At 43.8% G+C, this 25,313-nt stretch overlaps 1 pseudogene; it reads right to left on the reverse strand.

Annotated features, from left to right (window-relative positions):
* Nucleotides 1-1,851: 1,851 nt before the first annotated feature.
* On the reverse strand, nucleotides 1,852-25,313 carry LOC125518032 (annotated as a pseudogene).

Consider the following 25,313-nt stretch of genomic DNA (forward strand, 5'->3'; position numbering starts at 1 on the left):
CGCGATATGGGGTTGTCAATCCCTACACGGCCACTTACGAGAGTGAGATCTGATAGATATGATAAGATAATATTTTTGATATTTTTGTGATAAAGATGCGAAGTAAAATAAAAGCAAAGTAAAAAAAGCAAAGGAAATAACTAAGTATTGGGAGATTAATATGATGAAGATAGACCCGGGGGCCATAGGTTTCACTAGTGGCTTCTCTCGAGAGCATAAGTATTCTACGGTGGGTGAACAAATTACTGTTGAGCAATTGACAGAATTGAGCATAGTTATCAGAATATCTAGGTATGATCATGTATATAGGCATCACGTTCGAGACAAGTAGACCGACTCCTGCCTGCATCTACTACTATTACTCCACTCATCGACCGCTATCCAGCATGCATCTAGAGTATTAAGTTAATGAAAACAGAGTAACGCCTTAAGAAAGATGACATGATGTAGAGGGATAGACTCATGCAATATGAAGAAAACCCCATCTTGTTATCCTCGATGGCAACAATAAAATACGTGCCTTGCTGCCCTTACTGTCACCGGGAAAGGACACCGCAAGATTGAACCCAAAGCTAAGCACTTCTCCCATTGCAAGAAAGATTAATCTAGTAGGACAAACCAAACTGATAATTCGAAGAGACTTGCAAAGATAACCAATCATACATAAAAGAATTTAGAGAAGATTCAAATATTGTTCATAGATAGACTTGATCATAAACCCACAATTCATCAGTCTCAACAAACACACCGCAAAAAGAAGACTACATCGAATAGATCTCCACAAGAGAGGGGGAGAACATTGTGTTGAGATCCAAAAAGAGAGAAGAAGCCATCTAGCTACTAACTATGGACCCGTAGGTCTGAGGTGAACTACTCACACTTCATCGGAGGTGTTACGGTGTTGATGTAGAAGCCCTCCGTGATCGATGCCCCCTCCGGCGGAGCTCCGGAACAGGCCCCAAGATGGGATCTCGTGGATACAGAAAGTTGCGGCGGCGGAATTAGGGTTTTGGCTCCATATCTAATCATTTGGGGGTACGTAGGTATATATAGGAGGAAGGAGTACGTCGGTGGAGCAACAGGGGGGCCACGAGGGTGGAGGGCGTGCCCCCCTACCTCATGGCCTCCTCTTTTGTGTCCTGACGTAGGGTCCAAGTCTCCTGGGTCTTGTTCGTTGAGAAAATCACGTTCCCGAAGGTTTCATTCCGTTTGGACTCCGCTTGATATTCCTTTTCTTCGAAACCCTAAAACAGGCAAAAAACAGGAATTCTGGGCTGGGCCTCCGGTTAATAGGTTAGTCCCAAAAATAATATAAAAGTGGATAATAAAGCCCAATAATGTCCAAAATAGTAGATAATATAGCATGGAGCAATCAAAAATTATAGATACGTTGGCGACGTATCAATTGCCGGCGATGAGGGTGAAGGGGAAGCCCGCACGCATGATTTTGAGAAGCCCGGTGTTCAGGTCCGCCTCCTGAAACAAGAGGGCGAGCATATTGCCAACTTTATTGATAACTGTAGCTCAACCAGTGCATATGCTACTTCTGATTGATCTTGTGGAGCATATATGAATCCATGCTAGAAATCAGTAAAGTTTGCTTTTAATTTTTCAACTATGCACTATGAACAATTTTTATGCTTGCACTATTGTTCGATTATGTATTCTTAAATACGAATTATTTGTATTTGTGTGCACTACTCATTGTTTGGCCATGATGATCGACATGCATGTATTTGATGTTTCAAAGTAGGTATGGTTGTAAATGGGGCCATTCGAGGGCAGGCCTGTCACTTTCTGTGGGTCCATCTGTGGATGTTTTGAAAGTAGGTGATGTGGTTGTAAATGAGGTCATTTGCTCTGGCTAATATTGCTGAGGACGAGGATGCCGAAGGGACCGAGCGCGCCGTGGTTGGCAGCACCGCTGCCGCTGCTGCAGTTGGAGCTGACATCGGCCTCGCTGAGGGCGGAGATGGCAGAAGCGTTGAGGCAGAGTGACACCTCAATGTCGAGTTGATCAGCTTGGCGGAGGTGGGGGAGACGGAGTCAGTGTCTAGTGTGATGTTTCTGAAGTCCATGGAATTGCGACGAAGGGTTTCAATCTCTTCCGCTGGCCATTGCAGGAGGTTCGTTCGGGTCTTCTCGTCAAGTGTCACGGTTCTTGGAATTATCTGCCGCAATCATACATCATTAACTAGTTAGTTCAATAGTTAAGCTAATTTTCAAAAAAAAAGTTCAATAGTTAAGATAGGCAAGTCCATCGATCGTTTTTCGAATGGCCAGTGCCAAAGTCACTGAATAGGTAAGTCACCAATCCAATCCCTCATTAGGAATGCACATTAACATCAATAATTTAAAAACACATGACTCCAATGATTCTTATTTAAGTAATAATGGTGACACATGATGTATCATCTATCTGTCAAGCATGCATAATGCAGGAGTGGAACTATTGATGATAAATGCAAGGTAAAACAAAACAATCATATCTATGCTTACTAAACGTACCTGGAGGGATGCCCAGCCCTTGGTGACGTTACTCCTCTTGGAGTCGGTCTCACCGACATACCCCACAACACTTCCCGCTGCTTCGACGAATCATAGAATGTTGTGGACGCAAAAAGCTTTCCCCAGTTGTACCTCAGCCAATCACATCCGCCTCCGGTTCCAATGACGTCCACCTATTAGTCGTCTTGTTGTACCTCCCCAATGCATAGTTGTCATGCCTTTCATCATCCATACTAGCCGGGGATCAGCTCGTACTTGATGAAACCTTTTGTCTTGTACATGAAGGCGATGTCGGCATGGACTTGGTTGTCCTTGGACCCGATGACGGTGCGCCACGTCTTGTCGGAATTCTCAAACCAGGCGTTGGTGTGGTCGCGAAAGTCATACTCGTGGACGCCGGATGGCGGGAGAATTACAGGGTTTGTAGGGTGCTTGGTGCAGTTGCGGAGGAGAGGGCCATTGGGGTGGGCTAGACACTAGACCTGCGTGGAGTTGTTGGAGTTCCGTGTGTAAAGCAAGATGACCTTGCCATCGGGTAGCACGGTGGCGGAGCCTGTGAAGACGTCGTTGATGTCGTACCAGCGGTTGGGGACCATGGCGAAGGATAGGTGGTGCCAGTGGAACATGTCACGGGACACGGCATGGCCCCACACCACGCCATGTGGGTTATGCTGGTAGAAGAAGTGATACCATCCACGGTAGTACATCAGACCTGCATATTGATATCCAGAAAGCTTACTTCCTGTCAACTCGACATTAGCGACAGAGACGAATGATTCCCGCTTGGTCGGATTCGCTCCTTTCCCTCCCCGCACGCCCACATTCGCTTGGCGAGATTCAGGCCCAATACCGCTCCCGTCATTTTTATTCTCCGCGCTCGCTAAGCCAAAAAATGACAGAACTAGGATTCGCTCCCTTGACCTCATGAGTGGAAACGTAGTGTAGTAACCATCTACTAAGTAGTTGTTGTGGTTGATTAGTATTTAAGTTGATTTTGTACATTTGTAAAAGTTGATTCTACTCCCCTTCAACATGGATCGAGTCGCTGCCCTCGAATGATTTTTCTGAGAAAAACTAAGGCCTGCATCTCATACGTTCTACCATATTTTTCACAGATTTTAAATGAACAAAAATTGTTGCGGTGAGTGAGAATCAAATCTAAGTCCTCATGTCATAACTTTGACCCTTAAAAACTTGTTAAAACATTCTTCGCAACTTTCTGTTGTGAATAGCATGATAATTTACGCATCGCAAATCCAACAACTTACATGCAAAAAGGGTGTTAACTTTAAACGGATTTTTCTTCTGTTGAAAACATACCCCCGGTAACTACTATGTTAATATCGTGATAATTTGCACATGCAGAGCTGATAACTTACTTAGCCGAAACATGGTAACTTTTGAGCCAGAGATTTTTTTCTTGAAAAACACACCCGGTAACTCATGTATAAATAACTTGGTATAGACGTACAATAGACCTGATAACTTACATAGCCCAGACGTCATAATTTTCTTGTCTTGGATTTTTTTATTGAAACATACATCTGATAATTTACGTATAAACACCATGGTAATTGTGGAATGAGATTTTTTTTTGTTCTAAACGTACCCTCGACAACTCTTGTGTAATTACATACAAACAACATGTTAACTTTCACCCAGAGATTTCTTTTGTTGAAACATCCCCGGCAAATTTTTGTGTTAATATCATAACAATTTATGCATTGTAGATCTGATAATGTACATCTAAACAAATTGATAACTTTTTATCCAGTCACCAAAAGTTTTTGAAACATACCCGGTAATTTATGTGTAAATAAGATGATAATTTATCCACAATAGACCTGATAACTTACATATAAACACATTGATAACTTTTAACCATAGGCGAAAAAGGTTGCAGAAATATACCCAGAAAATTTAAGTGTAAATAGCATGGTAATTTATGCAACATACACCCACTAACTTACATACAACCTATTGATAACTTTTTACCCATGGGAAAAAATTGTTGAAACATGCCTCGGTAACTACTGTGTAAATATCAATGGTCGTTTATGCCCTGTGGACCTCATAACTTACATTCAACCACCATGGTAACTTTGACTTCGAGGAAAAAATGTTGAAACATAACTTCTCCCGTAATTTTTATGTAAATTTATGGTAATTTTGCAGACCACAAACCTAATAACTTAAGTTTAAACACCATGGTAACTTTCATCCAAGAAAAAAATTTGTCGAAACATACCCCAGTGTGAAGTTACCACTGCCCCATGCTAAAGTTATGACGCTTCTCATGATATAGTCATTAACTTTCTCATAATGTAGTTATCGGGGTTATTATAGTATAGTTGTCATGTTACTCATGTCATAGTTATCACGCTGGTCATGCCAAAGTTACCAAGCAAAAAATATTATTATTGTTGATATGTCAGAAAAAAGAAAGGTTCAAATAACCTTGTTTATATACAATAGACAACAACTAAAGGTGGCTTTGTTGGTTATGGGGCTCAATTTCTAATGAATAGACCTGGGTTCAAGTCCCCTTTCTAGCACACTTATTTTCTTTCCATATTGTGTAGCCAAAAACCGGAAAAACCACTAGCGATTTACTATTGGCGTATACGATTTTCAAGAGAAGCAAAATAATAATCGGTGGAATCGAGCGTGCGATGATAGCGATCACGATATTGCGCACACCCCCTAAATACATTGATGGCTGAGATACCCAATACTCCTTCATAATAATAAAGGGTGAGATAGACTTTTACACTCGACTGGGCCGGCCCACCGTGCGTGAGGCCTATTTCAAAGTGCAATAAAATTCCCGAGAAAAGGAATAAGTTAAGCACTAGTAAAAAACATGGCTTTTCTCACAGTGCAATATACACATTAGTCCCAGTTGCATTACGAACCGGGACTAATTTGAGCATTAGTCCTAGTTCGAGCGGCTAAAGGCATTAGTTCCGGTTCAAATGGGCCCCTTAGTCCTGGTTTGAGACACGAACCGGGACAAAAGGGCATCGCACCCTTTAGTCCCGGTTCGTGTCTCAAACCGGGACTAAAGGTCTAATCTTTAGCCTACGGCCTGTTTGCAAATTTTTAGAATCCTCAAATTCCAAAAGGAAAAAAAGATATGCTCAAATTTCAGTTTGTTTTAATTTTGGTTAAATCTGGTCAAACTACTTATTCAAGAAGTATTAGTGTTACTACATAATTATTCAATAATATTAGTGTTACTAAATAATTAATTCAATTTTTTGAATTTTGGTCAAATCTGGTCAAACTGTGATCAAACTACTTACTCGAGAAATATTAGTGTTACTAAATAATTATTGTTTTTTAGAATAATAGTTTCAAACTCAAACAGTGAAACGTGTGACTTCATGTTCAAGCTAAACTCCTAAGGGTTAATAGGATTGTCATCTTACTATTGCCAGAAAAACAACAAGTGCAAACTTGGAAACGAGGGGGAATAGAACCCAGAAGTTAAGCGTCCTCAGGCTGGAGTAGTGAGAGGATGGGTGACCGGCCGGGAAGTTAGATGATTTAGAATGATGAGGGGTGATTAGAGTTAGAGGTTAAATTGAGCAGTGATGAGGGATGATTAGAGATTAAATTGTAAAATAATTCGGAAATTTGAAATTCAGAAAAAAATTAAAAAATCGTAAAATTTTCTTTAGTCCCGGTTGGTAGCTCCAGACAGCAGCCACGTGGAGGGCTTTTAGTCCCGGTTAAGAACCGGAACTAAAGGCCCTCTAGAACTGGGATAAATGGGCCTTTTTCTACTAGTGTAGATGAGGAATCGAACCTGTATCCTCGTCCTCCTGGTGATACTAAAAAGGAGGAGATATATAAGAACACATGGACGCACGTCTACCCGATCAAGTCTCTCGGTCTTTTGCTATCACGCACACACAAACACACTGGACGGCAGGCAGGCACAACAATGTTAGTTCCCAGATCAAAACGTGAAGTAGCTAGCTTAGGAAAATAAGGACAAAGACGATGGTTTTGGTGCTGCCCAAATTCGCAGCTTTTCAATCTCGTTTCCTTTACTTTATATATATGGCTCAATGAACCGACCTCACGTCCAACACGGCCTTCTAACTTGCCCAACACGACGTGACCCAGACCACAAGTCAATCTGGTTTAGGACTCTACTTAACTCCAAGAGATTGGATGGAAAACGACTAAGGAATCACCTTATACTTCGGCTATCCTGTACAGACTCGGACGAACTCGATTTAGCCTAATATAGCATGTGCTGTAACTCACATTCACTCTCCTAAGCACAAATGAGACTACTTAACAGCCACGACTCCAATATTCTGGCGCATCTCCTGAAACTTCAGTCTTGCCAACGACTTTGTTAGTATATCTGCGAGTTGATATTTAGTGTTGACATAATCCACCTCCACCTTGCCTTCTTCTACACATTCTCTGATGTAATGGTACCTTATATCAATGTGCTTGTTGCGATCATGATGAATGGGGTTTTTGCACAATGATATTGTGGATTTGTTATCAACTCTAAGATTTAGTTGTTCTGGCTGCTGGTTCGTCAAATCAGCAAGGAGTCTACTGAGCCACACTCCTTGACACGCCGATGTCGCCGCTGCAATGTATTCGGCTTCACAAGATGAGAGGGCAACCACCTTTTGCTTCTGCGATAACCAAGTTAAAAGTGCAACTAGCCCTAGGTGGTTTTGGTAATTCATAACAACATATAGCTCATTGAGCTAATACTATTCCAAGATAATTATTTCAGGAAAGCTCAATGATTGGCATGGCATGGATGTGAAAGTGGAACCCTCAAAATGCTAAGGACAATGGATTGGCTCAAGCTCAAAAGCTCAAGACTCTTCATTTTATATTTTAGTGATCCAGGATCACATTGAGTCCATAGGAAAAGCCAATACTATTAAGGAGGGATGAGGTGTTGCTTAATGAGCCTCTTGCTTCATGTGCTTAGTGATATGCTCCAAAAACCCTCAACTACTGTCCCATATCCACATATGACCTAAACTCTAAGCCAAACTCGGTCCTACCGATTCTTCCTATCCGGCGCCACCGAGTTTCACTTGTCATTAGCCACTGCCAAACCCTAGCAATTCGGTTCTACCGATAAGGATCTCGGTCTCACCGAGATGGGGTTGCAAACTCTCTGTTTCCCTTTCGTAACTTTTCGGTCCCACCGAAAGAGCGAATCGGTCCCACCGAGATTGCAATGTAAACTCAGTGTTTCCCCTTTATAACTTTTCGGTCTCACCGAGTTCCACTCGGTCTCACCGAAAGAGCAAATCGGTCCCACCGAGTTTGCCAGACCAACTCTCTGGTTAGTAAATTACCAAATTCGGTCTCACCGAGTTTGTGTAATCGGTCTCACCGAGATTACGTTATGCCCAAACCCTAACCGAATCGGTCCTACCGAGTTGCATGTTAGTCCCACCGAAATTCCTAACGGTCACTAGGTTTACTATTTCGGTCCGACCGAGTTTATTAATTCGGTCCCACCGAGATTTGAAAACTGTGTAACGGTTGGATTTTGTGTGGAGGCTGTATATACCCCTCCACCTCTTTCTCATTCAGTGAGAGAGCCATCAGAACACACACATCAGTCCAACTCATATGTTCTGAGAGAGAACCACCTACTCATGTGTTGAGACCAAGACATTCCATTCCTACCATATGAATCTTGATCTCTAGCCTTCCCAAGTTGCTTTCCACTCAAAATCTTCTTTCCACCAAATCCAAATCCTATGAGAGAGAGTTGAGTGTTGGGGAGACTATCATTTGGAGCACAAGAGCAAGGAGTTCATTACCTACACACCATTTGTTACTTCTTGGAGAGTGGTGTCTCCTAGATTGGCTAGGTGTCACTTGGGAGCCTCCGACAAGATTGTGGAGTTGAACCAAGGAGTTTTTAAGGGCAAGGAGATCGCCTACTTCGTGAAGATCTACCGCTAGTGAGGCAAGTCCTTCGTGGGCGATGGCCATGGTGGGATAGACAAGGTTGCTTCTTTGTGGACCCTTTGTGGGTGGTTGCTTCTTCCTGGACCCTTCGTGGGTGGAGCCCTTCATGGACTCGCGCAACCGTTGCCCTTGGGTGGAGCCCTGTGTGGACTCGCGCAACCGTTACCCTTCGTGGGTTGAAGTCTCCATCAACGTGGATGTAGGATAGCACCACCTATCCGAACCACGGGAAAAACATCCGTGTCTCCAATAGCGTTTGAATTCTCCAAACCCTTCCCTTTATATTCTTGCAAGTTGCATGCTTTACTTTCCGCTGCCCATAAAACTCTTTGCATGCTTGCTTGAATTGTGTGATGATTGCTTGACTTGTCCAAAAATAGCTAAAATCTGCCAAGAACTAAAATTGGGAAAAGGTTAAGCTTTTATTTGGTCAAGTAGTCTAATCACCCCCCCTCTAGACATACTTTCGATCCTACAAGTGGTATCAGAGCTTTGGTCTCCATTTGCTTGATCTAGCTTTTGGTGGTCATAGCCTTGGTTTCACAACCTAGGAGAGTATGGCGTCTAGCGAGGGAAATTATCACCGTAGAGGTCCTTACTTTGATGGTACTAATTTTGCTAGTTGGAAGCATAAAATGAAAATGCATATTCTTGGACATAACCCCGCTGTTTGGGCTATTGTGTGTGTTGGTTTGCAAGGTGACTTCTTTGATGGGAGAGAACCAAACCGTGAAGCTACCGCGGATGAGTTGAAGATGTTTCAATACAATGCTCAAGCTTGTGATATCCTCTTCAACGGATTATGCCCCGAAGAATTCAACAAAATCAGCCGCCTTGAGAATGCAAAGGAAATTTGGGACACTTTGATTGATATGCACGAAGGTACCGACTCCGTCAAGGAATCCAAGTTGGATGTGCTTCAAATCCAACTTGACAAGTTCAAGATGAAGGATGGTGAAGGTGTCGCTGAAATGTACTCTAGGCTTGCTCTCATCACAAATGAGATTGCCGGCTTAGGAAGTGAAGAGATGACCGATAGATTCATCATCAAGAAGATCCTAAGAGCCTTGGATGGAAAATATGATACCGTGTGCACATTGATCCAAATGATGCCCAATTACAAAGATCTCAAGCCAACGGAAGTGATTGGAAGAGTTGTTGCTCATGAGATGTCACTTAAGGATAAAGAGGAACTTCACAACAAGTCAAGTGGTGCCTATAAAGCCTCATGTGAAGCCCCTACATCATCAAGTGAGAAACAATACTTCAATGAAGAATTGAGCTTAATGGTGAAGAACTTCAACAAGTTCTACAAGAGTAGAAGCAAAGATAGAAGCTCCAAGTCAAGGTCCTACAATGACAAAAGATCTTCTAGTCGAGAGAGAAACTGTTACAATTGTGGAAGATCCGGACACTATTCCAACGAGTGTACGGCTCCCTACAAGAGAAGAGAATATTCTTCAAAAAGAAGAAGCAAAGGATCACCACCAAGAGAGAGAAGGAGTAGAGATGATCGTTATGAACGAAGATACTCACGGAGAAACAAGGATTCGGAAAGGAAGGAAAAATCATCAAGGAGCTACACAAGACGAAGACATCAAGCTCATGTTGGTGAATGGGTATCCGGCTCCGACTCCGACAGCCACTCCGAGAGAAGTTATCACTCCGACTCCGAAGATACTCAAGATGAAGGTGTTGCCGGTCTAGCACTTGTGTCAACCAACTCCTATGACATATTTGACTCACCAAATGAAGGAATTGGAAGATGCTTCATGGCCAAAGGTCCTAAGGTAACACACCCCGAGTATGTTGATTTCAATAGTGATGAAGATGACTTGTTAGGTGATGATTTGCTTGGTGACAACTCTAGTGATGAATACTATGATGAAAGACCAATTAATCATGCTAATCAAGATAAAACGAATGACAATGATAAGGAGAAGATTGAGGCTCTAACTAAAGAACTAAAAACTCTTAAGTTAGCTCATGACACTATCTTCGAAGATCATCGAGAACTTTTAAGAGCTCATGAGAAGCTATGCTTTGAAAAGCTCAATCTTGAGCAAGAGCATGAGTTCTTAAAGGCAATCAATGATGATCTCCGCAAGAAAAGTTCTTCTTACATTGCCAAGCGTTTACTCTTATCCACTTACATGCCTCAAGTCAAATCTAACAAGAACGATTCTTCCGCTAGTAGTAACAATGATCATGCTAAATCCAATATTGTTGCTTCTAGTAGTTCTCTTGATTCCACTAATGATTCTCTTAGCCAAGTTACACTTGAGCAATAAAATAGCTTATTGAAGGGAATTATAGAGAAAGGAGTGTACAAAAGCCTTGCCGGGAGTAAGCAATTCGAGGAAATTGTGCGCAAGCAAGGAATGCACTGGAAGAATCAAGGTATTGGTTTTGAACGAAAGTTCGATGCCAATGGAGTTGAATGGGAAGAAGATCAATACCCTAAGACAAAGTTTGTCCCTCAACAAGAGAAGTTTTTCAAGGGGACACAAGCTCAAGATGACCTTCCACCACAAGACTACGAGCAAAAAGGCAAGGACAAGCTTCAAGAGGAAATTGATGCATTTGAAGAAGCTCCTAAGACCTTAGTCAAGTGGATTCCCAAGACTACTTCAAGTTCCACTTCATCAAGTACGACTACAACTCCAAGGATTCCCATCAAGATGATGTGGATCCAAAAGAAGAAGAACTAGAGAGTTCTTGAGGGTGACTCCGCCAACATACTTCACTCTTATCATTTTGGCAAGAACAAATGCAATCAACTTCCACATCTTGCACTAGTTCAAGGAGTCACAAACCCTCTTGTTGGTAAGACAAGGGACAAGGTAACCTAAAAGTTTTCATGGACATCATCTTTTGTGTGCATCACTCTATGTCTATGGATATCCTTGTTTGTTCCTTGTGGGACTAACCCATGTAGGTATTGAAAGTGCAATTCACTCAAATGGATAGCTCCAAGAGATCTACATCAACATTGAGCATCCACATCTTCAATGTCTACATGAAGTCATCGTCGACAAAACCCAAGGTTAGTTCATCCCTCTTAGGGGGGATATCACATCTAGGGGGAGCTTTACTCTAAGACTGAGCTAAAGAAACTCTAAAGATGTGAACAAAACAATGCTTTATGTAAAAGTGGTAACCCCACTTGAGCTTAAACGATGAGTATGACCTACGATCAAGTGTTCTCACTTGACTCCTAAGTCAATATACTCATATATAGATGACCTAGTCATCGCAAATTGCTTGATAGATGCTAGAATTGGTTGTGCATGCTTTGCCACATATTTCATTTGCTATCTTATTGTGTGAGCATGCTGATTGCATATTTTACTCATTCGAGGACATCCACTTGTTGGTTTGATTGTTCGGCTTTATCTTCTTTTGCCAAGTGGATGGACAAGAATGCCTAAGAACCTCCTCTAGCTATCTATGCTTTTCTCGTCTCAAACTCTATTCATGCTGCATCACAAAATTTGATCAAGTCAGATTCGAACCACTCTGTGTGAGGAGCGCTCGGAGTCCCCGATTTGTCATATACTTGAACTTCCAAAACCTCTTTATGATTCTCGGTCTGACCGATACTCCACTTTCGGTCCTACCGAGATCATTAAGTTGATCTAAGTTTTCAATCTCGGTGCAACCGATTTGAACCTTTCGGTCTCACCGAGTTTCAGTAACTGCACGCAGTTATGAATCTCGGTGCCACCGAGTTGTTCAACTCGGTCACACCGACAGGGTCGGGCTATATATAGTCACGGGAAAAATTTGGAAATTTCTCCGAACCCCTTCGCCCGCGCGATAGCCTGCTCTGCCCCCAAGGTCTCCGGATCGTCTTCTCGCCGCCAGCAGCCTCCAGTCGCTGGTCTCCGTCGCCGTCAACAGGATTTCTGCCCCACCGTTGCCGCCGTAGCAAGTCCCCGTCGAACTAGGGTAGGGACTTGATCTTTGTGCTATTCCTCAATCTGATTCCTAGCACATTGTGATCACATTGTTTCTGGCCACGTTTGATAAACTTCTATCCAGTCAAAACGCTCATAGATTAGGTTTGATTCGAAAATTCTAGGTTTAGGTTTCCGCCGAAACCATCTCGGACCCACCGAGTTGAAAAACTCGGTCCCACCGATTTGTCTTATGCCATTGCACAAGTAAAACTCGGTCTGACCGAGAATTACTATCGGTGTGACCGATTTTTGAACTCAGTGAAACCCTAGCAGTCTCGGTGCCACCGAACTATGACTCGGTCTGACCGAGTTCACTAGTTTAGGTTCCAAAACTGCTTCGGTATCACCGAGTTTGAAAATCGGTAGATCCGAGATGATTTCAGTGGGAAACTAAAACTAAGTTTTTGGATCATTCTTTTTGCAAAAATCTTTGCATTTTGTGATGCTCATTCACTCTATCTCCTCTATAATCTATTCACAGGGTCAGCAGTCAGTTTGCAACATGTCAGACCAGAGTGACAGCCAAAACTTGTCAGAGCAGCAAGTGCAGTTGAGTGAGGGCACTAGCCCCTCAAGTTCCTCAGATGATGGCAGTAGGAGCACACCCAGCAACCTGCCTAAAGCTGCCACGAGACAAAGGAAGAAGAAAACCTCAGATTCTGAAGATGAGGACTATGTGGCAGAGGAAGAGGCCACCTCCAAGAGAGTTGAGCCAGCTCAAGGCTCAAAGCCAGGCCTGAAAATCAAGAGGCCAGCAGGCAGGCAACCCATGTCAAAGGCTAGAGCCTCAACTGAGAAGCCTGCTCCCATTGAGCCCGTTTGCAGCTGAGGGCAAGAAGAGGAAAGAAAGAGTGAAGAAGACTGTAGCCAGAGTGCTTGGGAAAGCCTCCATCATGGTAGAAGAGGAGGAGGAAGAAGAGGCAGCTGCACCAGCGCCCAAGGCAGCCAAACTTATGGGAGATGCCATAAGGTCAGGGGGAGCTGCATCCAAGCCCAAGGAAGAACCTAAGGCTGCATCTAAGCCTAAGAGTGCACCAAAGAGAAACACAAGAAGCATCCCAGCCACTGAGAAGAACAAGGCCCCAGTGCCTGAGACTGTTGCAGAGGAAGAGGAAGAGAGTGTCCTTCGGAAGCTCAAGCCCAAGATCCCAGACCACAACGATGCTCATCCTGTGGCTGAGGATATGAAGCTCAGGAGAGACTCAGGGCTCAGGAAGTGGAGAGAAGCAGATCCATATGCTTCTAGGAGAAGGACTGCAGTGGACTACAGATTTCATACCAAGGAGCAGCAAGATTTCTATGAGACAGTGCTACTTGACAAGAAGCCAATCGTATGTGACATGAGATGGGTCGACTGGACCTATATCAAGGATAATGAAGAGTACTACCCAGGAGTTCAGGACAGCTTCAAGGCGTGTGGAGTAGAGGACTTTGTTGGGAAGAAGCTCACAAAGTGGAACGAGGAACTCATCATGCAGTTCTACTCCACAACTCACTTTTATCCAGATGGGAGGATTACATGGATGTCTGAGGGTATGAGGTACCACTCTACTGTTGAGGAATGGGCGAAGCTGATCAATGCCCCAGAGGAGCAAGCAGATGACTTGGACATTTATGCCAAGAAAAAGATGGACCACAACTCCATGTCCAACATGTACAAGGAGATTCCGAATGAAGCACTTGACACGTTCAAGTTTGGCTCAGTGCATTATCTGCTCTCAGGATTGCCTACGATCAACTGGATCCTTAGGCACACCCTTCTGCCCAAGTCTGGAGATCACAAGATGATCAGAGGTCACGCGATCAATTTGCTTCATGTTTTTGACGTGCCTCAAAAATTCAAAGTTATGAGCCTCATAGTGGAAACGATCAAAAGGACTGCAGCAGATCATAAGAGGAGCTGTGGATATGCCCCTCAGATTCAGGAGCTCATCAACTCCAAGATGGGCATGGACGTATATTTGTTGGATAAGGAACACCTGCCCATCCGTCCAGATTTCGAGAACAATGAAGTTGTGATGACAGAGAATGAACCATCATCTGCCCATGCACAAGCTTAGAAGGAGAAGGCGAAGAAGGAGAAAGCTGCCAGGATGCCTACTCAAGCGGAGGCATCTGATTAGTTCCCGAAAACCAAACAAGAGCAGCTCAGTTACTTGATTGCGTCCACCCTGCGGATTGAGCAGAGTATAGCCACCCTGACTCAGAACCAGGCGAGCTTAGAGAGGATCATGGAATAAAGATTCTATGACTTGGACATCAAGGTGACAGAGATACAGACTGCCGTGGAACAGCTCCAGGACGACATGAATGAGAGGAGAGGCAGGACCACGACTCATGCTTTTGCGAGGGTGCCACGAGGTCCGAGGTCGTCTGCACTGCCAGTTGCTGACACCAGAGCTACAACGTCTGCACCAGCCACAGCCTCCGTTCCACCAGCTCCAGCATCCACTTCAGCCTCGACTCCGACCACGTCTACCGAAGGCTTCGTCCTTGGAGTGATCCGGACTCCACCACCACCTGAAGATCAAGCCTAAGCGTCGATCTAGTGCTATGCATTTTCTAGGAACTTTTTGGTAACTTGTTGCCAAAGGGGGAGAAGATGTATAGATCATAGGCTTCGAGAGAGAGTGTGTTGCTTTTCTCTCTTGCTTTATTTGGTGGTTTTTCGAACCTTGTTTGCTTGTGTGTGAGATACTACGTCCTTATGCTTGTGAGACATCGATGATCATGTGTTTGATCATAAGCTACACTTAATGTTTGCTTAATGCTTGCTTAAATATTATCATTCTATCTATCGTTTGTGATCATTCACTATTCTTGGTGATGAGTGCATGCATTTCAATCTTATCATTTTCAGCGCTCCACCAAGATGTATGTGACATGGAAGAGTAACCCATGACTCTAACTCTTTGTGCATTTGCAGTCCAAAGCAAATTTTAAATATGCACAAATTTAGGGGGAGCTCTTACTTATCACATACTTCTCAAAGCGACGATATATTTCATGCTTATTATCTTTTGTCGAAGCTTTGATCTATATGTTGTCATCAATTACCAAAAAGGGGGAGATTGAAAGTGCAATTATCCCTAGGTGGTTTTGGTAATTCATAACAACATATAGCTCATTGAGCTAATACTATTCCAAGATAATTATTTCAGGAAAGCTCAATGATTGGCATGGCATGGATGTGAAAGTGGAACCCTCAAAATGCTAAGGACAATGGATTGGCTCAAGCTCAAAAGCTCAAGACTCTTCATTTTATATTTTAGTGATCCAAGATCACATTGAATCCATAGGAAAAGCCAATACTATTAAGGAGGGATGAGGTGTTGCTTAATGAGCCTCTTGCTTCATGTGCTTAGTGATATGCTCCAAAAACCCTCAACTACTTTCCCATATCCACATATGACCTAAACTCTAAGCCAAACTCGGTCCTACCGATTCTTCCTATCCGGCGCCACCGAGTTTCACTTGTCATTAGCCACTGCCAAACCCTAGCAATTCGGTTCTACCGATAAGGATCTCGGTCTCACCGAGATGGGGTTGCAAACTCTCTATTTCCCTTTCGTAACTTTTCGGTCCCACCGAAAGAGCGAATCGGTCCCACCGAGATTGCAATGTAAACTCAGTGTTTCCCCTTTGTAACTTTTCGGTCTCACCGAGTTCCACTCGGTCTCACTGAAAGAGCAAATCGGTCCCACCGAGTTTCCAGACCAACTCTCTGGTTAGTAAATTACCAAATTCGGTCTCACCGAGTTTGTGTAGTCGGTCTCACCGAGATTACGTTATGCCCAAACCCTAACCGAATCGGTCCTACCGAGTTGCATGTTAGTCCCACCGAAATTCCTAACGGTCACTAGGTTTACTATTTCGGTCCGACCAAGTTTATTAATTCGGTCCCACCGAGATTTGAAAACTGTGTAACGGTTGGATTTTGTGTGGAGGCTGTATATACCCCTCCACCTCTTTCTCATTCAGTGAGAGAGCCATCAGAACACACACATCAGTCCAACTCATATGTTCTGAGAGAGAACCACCTACTCATGTGTTGAGACCAAGACATTCCATTCCTACCATATGAATCTTGATCTCTAGCCTTCCCAAGTTGCTTTCCACTCAAAATCTTCTTTCCACCAAATCCAAATCCTATGAGAGAGAGTTGAGTGTTGGGGAGACTATCATTTGAAGCACAAGAGCAAGGAGTTCATTACCTACACACCATTTGTTACTTCTTGGAGAGTGGTGTCTCCTAGATTGGCTAGGTGTCACTTGGGAGCCTCCGACAAGATTGTGGAGTTGAACCAAGGAGTTTGTAAGGGCAAGGAGATCGCCTACTTCGTGAAGATCTACCGCTAGTGAGGCAAGTCCTTCGTGGGCGATGGCCATGGTGGGATAGACAAGGTTGCTTCTTCGTGGACCCTTTGTGGGTGGTTGCTTCTTCCTGGAACCTTCGTGGGTGGAGCCCTTCGTGGACTCGCGCAACCGTTGCCCTTGGGTGGAGTCCTGTGTGGACTCGCGCAACCGTTACCCTTCGTGGGTTGAAGTCTCCATCAACGTGGATGTAGGATAGCACCACCTATCCGAACCACGGGAAAAACATCCGTGTCTCCAATAGCGTTTGAATTCTCCAAACCCTTCCCTTTATATTCTTGCAAGTTGCATGCTTTATTTTCCGCTGCCCATAAACTCTTTGCATGCTTGCTTGAATTGTGTGATGATTGCTTGACTTGTCCGAAAATAGCTAAAATTTGCCAAGAACTAAAATTGGGAAAAGGTTAAGCTTTTATTTGGTCAAGTAGTCTAATCACCCCCCCCTCTAGACATACTTTCGATCCTACACAAGTGATCAGATTTTCTCCCAGAAAGTATGCAACGCCCGATGTACTCTTTCGGTCATCTACATCCCCTGCCAAGTCACTATCGCTATAGCCCACTAGAAGTGATTTGTCTTCCTTCTTCCTTGTGTACTTGCAGCCATACTTCAGAGTCCCTTTCACATATCTCAAAATCTGTTTCACAACAGTCAAATGCTCATTGGTAGGGTTCTCCATGTACCTGCTTACTATGCCAACCGAGTATGCCAAATCTGGCCTAGTGTTCACAAGATATCGTAAACTTCCGACAAAACTTCGGTACTCGGTTGAATCAACAGTCGGCGCCTTGCTCCTCTTGCTCAACTTCAGCCTCGCCTCCATAGGCGTTTGCGAAGGATTACAATCCTGCATGCCACAATTCTGCAAGATCTTCAAGGCATATGCCTCCTGGCACAACGTGATCCCGTCTTTACTTTGACGCACCTCGATCTCGATGTAATAGCTTAACAAGCCCAGATAACTCATTTTAAATAATTCCTTCATTTGCTTCTTGAACCTTCCAATTTCCCTTTCATCAGCTCCTATGATCAAGAGATCATCTACATACACGCCAATAAGGAGACAGTCTGAACTGGTGCCTCTCTTGTACATAGCGTGCTCAAGCGGACACTTCACAAAACCGAGTGAAATCAAGGTGCTATCAAGTTTGGTATTCCATGCCCTAGGTGCCTGCCGCAAGCCATACAAAGCTTTATGCAATTTGAATACTTTATGCTCTTCTCCCTTCTTGATAAAACCAGTGGGCTGCTTCACGTACACTTCTTCCTCTAGTTCTCCATTCAGAAACGCAGACTTCACATCCATATGGTGTAAAAACCAAGCTTCTTGGGCTGCTAGAGCAATCAACAACCGTACTGATTCCATTCGTGCAACTGGAGCAAATACTTCTTCAAAATCTACACCCTGCTGCTGGACATATCCTTTGGCTGCCAAACGAGCCTTATGCTTCACCACGGCACCCTCTGAGTCCTTTTTAACTTTGAAGACCCACTTGAGACCTATTGCTTTGTGCCCATCAGGGAGATTAACAAGACTCCATGTGTCATTATCCTGGATTGAACCAAGCTCGTCATCCATAGCTTTACGCCATGATTCTTCTTCGTTCGCCTCCTCGAACGTGGCTGGTTCTTCTGTGATGAGTAGACACTCCCTTCTGACCTTTTTCATCCTCACTGGATTGATCTTCCGAAGAGCCTCCTTAGGGTAGAGATCTAGGACTCACCGGAGTTTCACCGGCGTTGTTGCTCTTCCCGGAGTCCACTCAGGGGACCCAGCCACCGTGCTTTGTCCCACTGAACTTGGAGAGTCTTCATCTACTGTTGTGGACATTTTTGGCTGCTGCGTGTCGACCGTGGCACTAGGTGTTGCACCACCAGTAGTTGATCATGTGTCGCCGTCTTCAGTCCACCATGGATCGTCCACCCATGGTGAGGAGCAGCTCGGCGACCCATAACTTGGCACTTTTGTTTGTGCTGATGGAGTAGCCGGCATCTAGGTTGTCGTCATCGTCGACATCATGGCCATCTCCGTGCCCGTCGTCGTCATGGTCATGGCCTGCATGGTTGATGTGATTATATGTCACAACGAAAATATCATCACCTTGCGTGGGGCGATCTGCTACTACTGCGTCGTCCCAATTCCATGCCTTTTCTTCATCAAATACTATGTCACGTGACACTTGCACTTTCTTCGTCACGGGATTGTAGACTCGATATGCTTTGGACCCGGCCTCATAACCGAGTAGGATAGTTGGGGAGCTCCTGTCCGCCAACTTGCCAACATGCCCTCCCACGGTCTTCACATGTGCTATGCATCTGAACATGCGGAGGTGATCGACTCTGGGTTTTCTGCCGCACCATGCTTCATACGGCGTTCTTCCGACAACACTCTTCGTCGGAGCTCTATTGAGTAAATACACTGCGGTAGTCACGGCTTCTCCCCAGAATTTTCCTGGCAATTTCTTGCTTTTTAGCATACTTCTTGCCATTGCAACTATGGTATGATTTCTGCGCTCCACAACGCCGTTTTGCTGCGGAGTATAGGGTGCTGTCAAGTACCGCTTGATGTCATGTTTCTCACAGTATGCCTTGAACTCATTAGAGTTAAATTCCCCACCATGATCTGTACGTAACGCTTTCAGCTTCTCTTCTGACTACACTTCAGCGGCAGTCTTGATTTTCCTGAAAGCTTCCAAAGCCTCATCTTTGGTCTTCAGTAGTACTAGCCACATGTACCGACTGAAATCATCAACAATCAGCAAGAAATACTTCTTCCCTGCAGGAGTTGCTGGTGTGATTGGTCCACACAAGTCACCATGAATAAGCTCCAGTACCTTCGAAGCTCTAAACTTTGCCTCCCTCGGGAAAGCGGCTCGCCGCTGCTTGCCAACAAGGCAGCCATTGCACAGCTGATCAACATGATCTATACATGGCAGCCCTCGTACCATATTCTTCTGGCCGAGCTGCCGTAGGGCATGAAAATTAAGATGCCCATAGCGTGAGTGCCACCTCCAAGCTTCTTCATCAAAGTTTGCCAACAGACACACCGGATCACACGCATCATCAATTTTCTCTCGCGATCATACCCCCATAGGTATCCATCCTCGAGCACAATTTTACACCCACGCTCCTCAAGCTGTCCTAGACTTATAATGTTTGTCTTTAGACGGGGGATGTAATACACATCTGTAAGCACCTTGTGCTCACCACTCTTTGACTAGAAGATGACAGTCCCTTTACCTTTGATTGGGACCGTCGTGCCATCGCCAAACCTGACTGTTCCGTTGACTGTTGCACTCAACTCAGAGAACTGTGCACTGTTCCCTGTCATATGGTTGCTAGTGCCTGTGTCCAAGTACCAAACATTGCCGGCCCTCTTCTCTTCTTCCTCATGGAGATATACTTTTTTCTCCACAAGTGTGACGGTCTCGACTTCCTCTGGCTGCGTGTCATCCTCCGTGTACTCGCATATCTCACATAACAGGAGGTTCGCCGGATTGTCATCCTTGTCGCCTTTCTTGGCAACATATGCCCGCTCCTTTACGGGTTTCCGGCACTCCGACTTGAAGTGCCCCATCAGGCCACAATTGTGACACTTTATCTTGCGCTTGTCGAATTTCCTTTTCTTTGGAGCACCGTCGGCACCGGTGCCCTTCTTGTTCTGATCTCGTGGTGCCCAGTCCTGCTTCGAGCCGCTGCCGGATGCCTCGCTGCCTCCCTTCTTTTCCCTTAAGCTTAGTGCTTGCCACTGTGCCAGGGTGAGCATTACTTGCTCATCATGCTTCGCATCTCCTTGGCTGTAACGCATATGTTTGTCGTGCGCCTTGTAGCGCCCGACTAGGTCATCGATACTAAGCGTCGCCAAATCGATGCACTGCTCAATTGCAGTCATGATCTGCATATACCGAGGAGGCGCAGCGCGCAAGAATCTCTAGACAACAGATGTTTCAGTCAGATTTTCACCAAGCGCACGAATTCCGTTGACAAGTGTGACCACCCGTGACGCGAACGCATCTACGGTTTCATCATCAGCCATCACCAGTGTCTCGTAATTCCTTAACATAGTTTGCAGGTTGGCCTGCTTCACACGAGCATGCCCCTCGTACAGAACCTTCAGGGCGTCCCATGCTTCTTTGGCTCTTTCCTTTGAGATCAGATGCTGCAAGACATCCATTGGCATCACAGAGTAAATTGCCGATGCTGCCTGTCTATCCTTGCGATGTTCTACTCCATCTTTCTTGAAAGCATCACCGCCGGGATCGACGGCGTCCCATAGCTCATTGGCTCGGAGGGCGCACTCCATCAAGACCCGCCAGACCTTGAAATTCTCACGATCGAATCGTGGGTACTGCGACCCGGGCACTGCAAGTAATTTAGCGGCGCCAGACGCTGCTGCTGGGCTCTTCATCTTGTCCCCCATCGCTGATGCAGGCTGCTTCTGGACGAGTTCCTCCTGTCCTGGGCGTGTTCTTTCCGTGCTGGATGAGTTCCTCCCGTCCTGGATGAGTACCTTCCGCCCCGGACTGCACGATCCTCGTCGATGAGTTCCTTCCGCCGAGAAGATACGTACACGCTGGCTGCTTCCACGCTGAAGCTCTGATTACCAATTGTTAGTTCCCAGATCAAAACATGAAGTAGCTAGCTTAGGAAAATAAGGATAGAGACGATGGTTTTGGTGCTGCCCAAATTCGCAGCTTTTCAATCTCGTTTCCTTTACTTTATATATATGGCTCAATGAACCGATCTCACGTCCAACACGGCCTTCTAACTTGCCCAACACGACATGATCCAGACCACAAGTCAATCTGGTTTAGGACTCTACTTAACTCCTAGAGATTGGATGGAAAACGACTAAGGAATCACTTTATACTTCGGCTATCCTGTACAGACTCGGACGAACTCGATTTAGCCTAATATAGCATGTGCTGTAACTCACAAACAATGGTCAAATGGATATCTATCTAACACCAAACTAAGCGTACATGCATTGCCCCTTGCGTCCGCACGCTAGGTATCTGCTCGAGTCTTTGCTTAATACACATCGTGCCAAAGCATACACGCACACAAGTTTAATTCTCAACTTGAACGCACCCACACTATTGGATATCTATCCCAACTAAGCATGTTTGTTTCATCAATTTTCAAACAAATTTTGAAAAGTGAACATTTTTTGGAAATATGAGCTAACTTTGAAAAATGGGAACAAATTTGTGAAAAAAATTCAAACCAGGAACTTCTCTTCAAATTTGTCAAGTTTTTTTAATTCACATACACGTCTTTTTTCAGAAGATGTGAACTTTTTCTCAAATTCATAAACTTTTTCTCAAATCAAAGAATTAGTTTTTCCAAAATTGATGATTTTTTAATCAAGGAATCTTTTTCTAATTTTGTGATTTTCTTCAAAATCGATGACCTTCTTTCATTAAACCAAAATAACCGAAAATAGCTTCATTGTGTGGAAAATAACCGCATATATGATTTGAACCATTCATCACCCATCCTTTTGTTGCCCTCCATCAACCAACCTGCAACTCGCGTAATGATGTGGTACTAAACTACACATTGCACTAGAGGCTGGCGCACGCGGGACACGCTTGGCGCCTAGGCTTGGGTCGCCTGGCGCACAGGGAACGACCTGGGCACCTGGAGGCTACGTCTACAGCAAGACATTGGGTACGACTGGAATCAATGAAGCAGTTTGTGTGCTTGTTTATTTTTGAAAGTTCAGCTTGCGTGCTTACTTGCTAATTTAGCGAGCATTGTACCGCTAAAAAAGGCTAGCACTGTGGCACTACCCCTCCCTAGACCTACTCATTTTACACTTTTTTCCTCTTCTGAAGACCTTTAAGAACACTCTAGTTTTAAAATTATTATTTTCACAAATTTAAGAAATTTGCATTTTTTAAAAGTTGATATTTTTTAAAATGATGTGGTTCGTAATTTGTGTTCAACCTCAATTGTTGGGAATTTGTTTACAAATTTTAAAAAAGAGTTCAAGTTTATAAAATTTTCATACAATTTAAAATTCCAAAATTGTTGAAAAATTTCAAGAAATGGTTAGGATATAAGAAAACATTCATGTTGATTAATAATGACTGAAATTTAAATAACCGAAGCATTTAAATTAGGAAAAACTATATGCTCGCGGATGCACCTGTCTGGCCTAGTCTAGCACACTCCTTCTAACTGGTGGTTTTTTGGACTATGCTAAATAACTCCAGCTTCTTGCAGCAGCCTGGCACAGACATATGAGGCACCCATGCCAGGTTTGAACGACTTTTGACACCGTTTGCACGTTACGACACATCCGGCCATTTATCGGTCCTTCTTCACAGAGAAAACTTCAGAAAACGCAAAACTTGTCAAAAATCCGAATAACTTGGCATGATGCCTTGAATTGGTCATGAAAGCTGGTGGAAAAAAATTGAGGCCATTTGATGTATTTCAACTTACTTTCAAACGGGCGCTACTCTCGCCCTAGCTGGAAACCATCCGTTACACATGGTCCATTTTTGGACATCCTTCAAATGAACCCAACTTCTGCGAGCAGGTGGGCATCCCATGATAGGAATCCATGCCTGGTTCGAACAACTTTCGAAACCATATGCAAGTTGCAGCATGTCCAACCATTTTATCGGCCTTTTTCTATGAAGAAAACTTTAGAAAATACAAAACTTGTTGAAAACCCAATGAATTTTCTATGGTACCTTTAATTGGTATTACAAGGACAGGAAAAAGAATTGGGGTCATTTAAGAGATGTCGAGAATTGAGGTGCTCCCAACAGACCCTTCCCGCCCACTCGAACACTCGCCGTTGAACATAATTTTTTTTGGAAATCTCAGGATTGACCACAAATTTTGCAGCTAGGTGGGCATGCCCATGTTAGGTATCCATGCGAGGTTTGAAATTTTTTCAAAACTGTATGCAAGTTGCAACACATCCGACCATTTATCGGCCTTTTTTGACTGAGAAAACTCCAGAAAATACAAAGTGAAGCGAGCGATCGACATGATACGAGTCAGCACACTTTGAACGAGCAATCGATTTTGGGAACATTTTAGAAGGTTCCATGAGCTTTTTTCCGGTTTTCTTCATGTTTTTAATTTTAGTTCCTTTTCTTTTCCCTTCTTTTTTCCTTGTTATTTCCGTCTCCTTTTTGTTTTCCATAATTTCAAAATTTTCAAAATATTTTTGAAATGTTTCTTTTTTGGTTCCTTTTTGTTTTCCATAAATTCAAAATTTTCAAAAAAAATTATGAATTTCCTTTTTATTTCCTCATATATTCAAAATTTGTTCATGTTTTTCAAATGTATTCATGTTTCAAAATAAGTACAGAACACCAAATTCCATTGAAAGTTCAAAGTTCCAATTTGTTCATTTTCCAAAGATAGTCATGTTAAAAATATTTCATCGTATTGAAGAAACTATTCACCGTACATTGGGAAAATGTTCACTTTGTATAAAAAGTTTTCATCCTGTATAGAAATTTAATTCAGCGTGCATTTCAAAATATATTAGCATATATTTAAAAAATTACTCCCTCCGTCCCATAATATAAGAATGTTTTTGACACTAGTATAGTGATAAAAACATTTTTATATTATGGGACAGAGGGAGTAGTTTGTATTTGAATAAAATTCACCATATACTAAGAAAATGTTCAGTCTGTATATTAAATTCACTTTAAAAATCACATTTAAGAAAAGAATATTCGAAATTTGTTTACAACATAGAAACATTGTTCGCATTTTCAAGAAATTTTGTTCACATTGTTTTGCAAAAAATATTGAAAAGTATTAAAAAAAAGGGATCTGCCGCTTTAATTATTACTTTAAACATTAGCGCTGCCTTTAAGCTGTCCTAAGTCACTAGGTCGTCTAGTTAGCATCGGTTGCATGCATGACGAGCTTGTGAGTTCAACTCCCGTCTCAACTGCTTTTATATTTTTCGGGAAATTCCGGCATTCATTCAGCTCTTTCGAATTGAGCCGGCCCGTTTGCTTGCCACCTTTAGCGAAAACTAGACTATTACGTGCATGTATTAATACATATATGACAGACTACCATATAATTTATGAAAGGTCTGTATTGCTCTTTATACGCTTTGTGAGCGGATGTACTGAAGCGGGGCTCAAATATTAATCGATTGAACATTGAGGTATTGGTCACCGTCCATACATGTAGTTCTTGGCCGGCTCCAAATGGAACCCTGTCCGCTGCCACTGCAGCATTGTGTTGCTCCACAGGAAGTCGTCGCCATCAATGATGCCGCCGTCCTTTGCTTGCGGGCGCCCGCCACCCTGCCGCCAATGATGTCTTCTCCGTCGCTGCCAGGAGCCTCGGTGTGACAGCAGCCTGCCTATATCGCCGGTCGGGTCCACCCTGGCTCCTCCGAGAACATGGGCGATGAGGAGCACGACCATGCCCAAGGCAGAGAGCACGGCGGCACACGCACGCCGCCTCTGGTCCGCTGTTCCGCTGGGGTGGCACAT

This window comes from Triticum urartu, chromosome 7 (genome assembly GCF_003073215.2).
Source record: "Triticum urartu cultivar G1812 chromosome 7, Tu2.1, whole genome shotgun sequence".
Classification (NCBI taxonomy): domain Eukaryota; kingdom Viridiplantae; phylum Streptophyta; class Magnoliopsida; order Poales; family Poaceae; genus Triticum; species Triticum urartu.